The 3,213-nt window shown below is 46.8% G+C and overlaps 1 long non-coding RNA gene across 1 annotated transcript; it reads left to right on the top strand.

Annotated features, from left to right (window-relative positions):
• The first annotated feature begins 560 nt into the window (after positions 1 to 560).
• LOC126067011 (uncharacterized) lies at positions 561 to 2,998 on the top strand. The gene is made up of 3 exons (XR_007515306.1): positions 561 to 767; positions 1,932 to 2,041; positions 2,920 to 2,998. It is a non-coding gene; the product is annotated as an uncharacterized LOC126067011 (long non-coding RNA).
• Positions 2,999 to 3,213: the final 215 nt, after the last annotated feature.

Genomic DNA, 3,213 nt, shown 5'->3' on the forward strand with positions numbered 1-3,213 from the left:
CAGACTGCCACATCTTCATGGAGCCGCTGAGTAAGTCAAGCACTTACCCACTGCATCACCAGGACTCCTTTATACAGTGGAATGTTATTCAGCCCTAAAAAGCAATGAAGTTCTGATACATGGTACAATATGGATGGACCCTGAAAACATTATGCTACATGGAAGAAGCCAGTCACAAAAGATCACTTATTATATGATTCTATTTATATGAAATGTCTGAAATAGGCAAATCCATAGAGGCAGAAAGCAGATTAGTGGCTGCCAGGGGGTGGAGGAGGGCAGTATTTGGACTGCTAATAGGTAGAGCTTCTTTTTGGGGTAATGATAGAAATTTTCTGAAATTAGACAGTGACGATAGTTGCTGTTGGGGGAAGGGTCTGCTTCTGTGTCTCCCACCCAGGCTGCCTAAGTAAAGGTCTTGGGCCCAGAGCATTCTCTGATAGGGAGGCTAGAATTGGGCCGCCTTCTCTCTCCCAGTTCCTTCTCCTTATCAGAGAATCCTTCCACTGTTCTGGGCACACAGTAACTTTCTCTGTCTCTTGTACGTGTGCAGGCACCACATGGCACCTGGGCAATCCTACATCTATATCTGTTCCCTGTGGGAAGGAGATGGGGTCTCTCATGCTGTGGGACAAGAGAGGAAATGTGCAAGACTGTAGGAGTGAGCCTTGACGGATGGAATGAAAGGGAAACAGGCTTTGCAAGGCTGAACACAAAGGCCCTCATGTGATCCGCTAGTTCACTACTATTTGTTGAGTCATTCTTATGTAAGTTCCCAGCTTGTAACCACTGTTATCCACCACCACTATAAAATCTCTGCCCTTTCACTCTGGGACACAGAGATCTGCTTTGGTCCTGAAGCTGCCCAGGACTGCCTCATTTGTAAGTCTCCCCAATAAATTCCTTCACTGCCACACTGGAGTTGTCCGCCTCTTTCTTTGATTTCTCAGCACCCTTCATTTTTGGAGGCAAGTTTCCTGTTACTGGTCCACGCCTGGAAAATTGGCGAACCAGCCAGGAGATCAAGGAAATGGCGAGTGGGACTGAGGCATCTGTGGGGGAAATCTCAGGTTGGCCAGTGACCTTCATGTGGGGCGCTCTAGCCCATATGCTTGATGTTTGTGGACACTTGTGTGAGTATGGGGATGCCCTAAAAATGCCAGATGGCATAACCCAGTTGTGGCTGCTCTGGGCTGTTCTGCTGGCCACTGAAGCCCAGATAGCTGCTGAAGCACACATAAGAGTTTTACAGAAAAAGTTACAGTTGGAAAGGCGTGTGCTGCGGTCGTGTGTAGCCACAGCTAATAATATATATTGAGCAGCTGTGTCCATGAACAGGGTGAGCAACAAGAAATGGTCACCTGCAGATTTGTACAGGTGAGGGACTCAAGGGCTAGGGGAACAATCCCTTAGCCATTGCTCAAAGCCCTCCAACAGTCAGACTGGATATAGTTGGAAGGGCTAAGCAGGGCCCTGGCACTGAGAATACCCTGTAATACCCACTGCAAAGCAAGAGTTAAAATAGGAGAAAAATAAAACAGCAAAATGCCTTTCAAGATAGCTTGTGTTGAATGGCCTTGAATAGACCTTACAACCCTCTCTGAAATTCTCTGATAACTGCCCCCACCAAGATAACGAAGCAGCAACATAGTCACAACTGCAATAATAAGGGGAAAACTAAAATAGGAGGGCGCTCCTCCAGGTTACCAGGCAGCTGGGCTGAACCCATGCTAGCACTTGGTGTGGTGGAGGCATGGCTCCACAAATGACTGAGGGCTCTGCCAACTTTGCTCAGATCTTCTGACTTTCAGAAATAATTAAGACTCAGGATTAAGCCTAGGTCCCTCTGTCACCAGGGGAGACAAAAGGCCTAATGTTACAACTAAAGCTAAATACGGAAATGAAAAAAAATTGTATGTCTTTGTATTTAGATATCATTGCATCAGTGACTGTGATCTCTATAATATCTGGCATGAAAATGAGGAAAACTTTTGCATCTGAGGTCACCATCATTGCGACCTTTGACCAAGCCTGGCTATGAGTAAGTCCCTTTGGGGCTCCTACAAGCCCCTGTTGTATGTATTGATGATGTTAATATGTTTATGTACACTTCTGTAAGCTTTTGCCTCCAAACTCTGCTACAAATTGCTGTAGTTAGGGCCATTTTTAGTGGGGCACACGGCAACTGTGACTTGGGCAATAGTTAATAGCTTGGCCATTCAATCTGGCCACTGACAACCCTCAGACTGACATGTAAAGCAAACCCCTATGGAAATGGGACATCTGGACAAAAAAAAAAAAAAAAATCAACTCTGGTCCTGATAAGTTTTTGTCACTTGTGTGGATGTTCAGCAGAAAGGCTGCTACGCTGAGAGAGGAAAACACGAGCAGACAGCTCTTGCAAACTGAGTGCAGAGGCTGAAGCATCTTCTGCTCCAGAGCAAAGAGATGTACGGCCACCCACCTCCAGGGTTTAGGAGAGGACGGCCCGTGGGGATTCACGTGCGTCCCAGGCTGGGCCCACACCCGTGGGCTGCCACTGTCTCCAGAAAATGCTGAACAGCATAGCAAAGCTGACCTGCCTACAAGACCCTGGTGAAGGCTAAAACCTGCCCAGGGACAGATCCCCAAACCAACAGGCCAGGGCATTCTTTGCAGAGAAATCATATCAGGGCTTCTTATCCTATACAGAAATTTCCACTGGATCTTGAATAAACTCTTCCTGCTCTATACCACCCCAAATCCATAGGGGCGAATGAGCACTTCAATGGACAAGCAAGCACTCTGGGGTCTCAGTGCAGCAGTTCCGTGCAAGGGCGTCTCTCGTTTGAGTCGTACGTTTGATCAAACTCTCATTTTATAAAATGTGTTTCTTTTGCATACAACTGTTCCTGACAAAAGATCTATGTTCCCATCAAGGTCATTGCCTCAAGACGGGACAGATAGCCTGGGTAGCTGCACCTGGACAACCTTCACCTCAAGTCCTGAGAGAACTAGGTGAGTTCTCTGTTTTTTGTCTGTTTTTCTTTCCATTATCTCACAACAATGGATAGGCCCCTCATCCATGGGCCCCAATGACACAGGCTTTTGCTAGAGCTACCAATCAGACCAACTGTTGGCTCTGTAAACATCTGAACCAAGATCCCAAGCCATCTCCCCACATCGTTCCTCCTGACCTGTCAATAAGGAAGACACTTCATAGACCAACTAAAT

This window comes from Elephas maximus, chromosome 24 (assembly GCF_024166365.1).
Source record: "Elephas maximus indicus isolate mEleMax1 chromosome 24, mEleMax1 primary haplotype, whole genome shotgun sequence".
Classification (NCBI taxonomy): Eukaryota; Metazoa; Chordata; class Mammalia; order Proboscidea; family Elephantidae; genus Elephas; species Elephas maximus.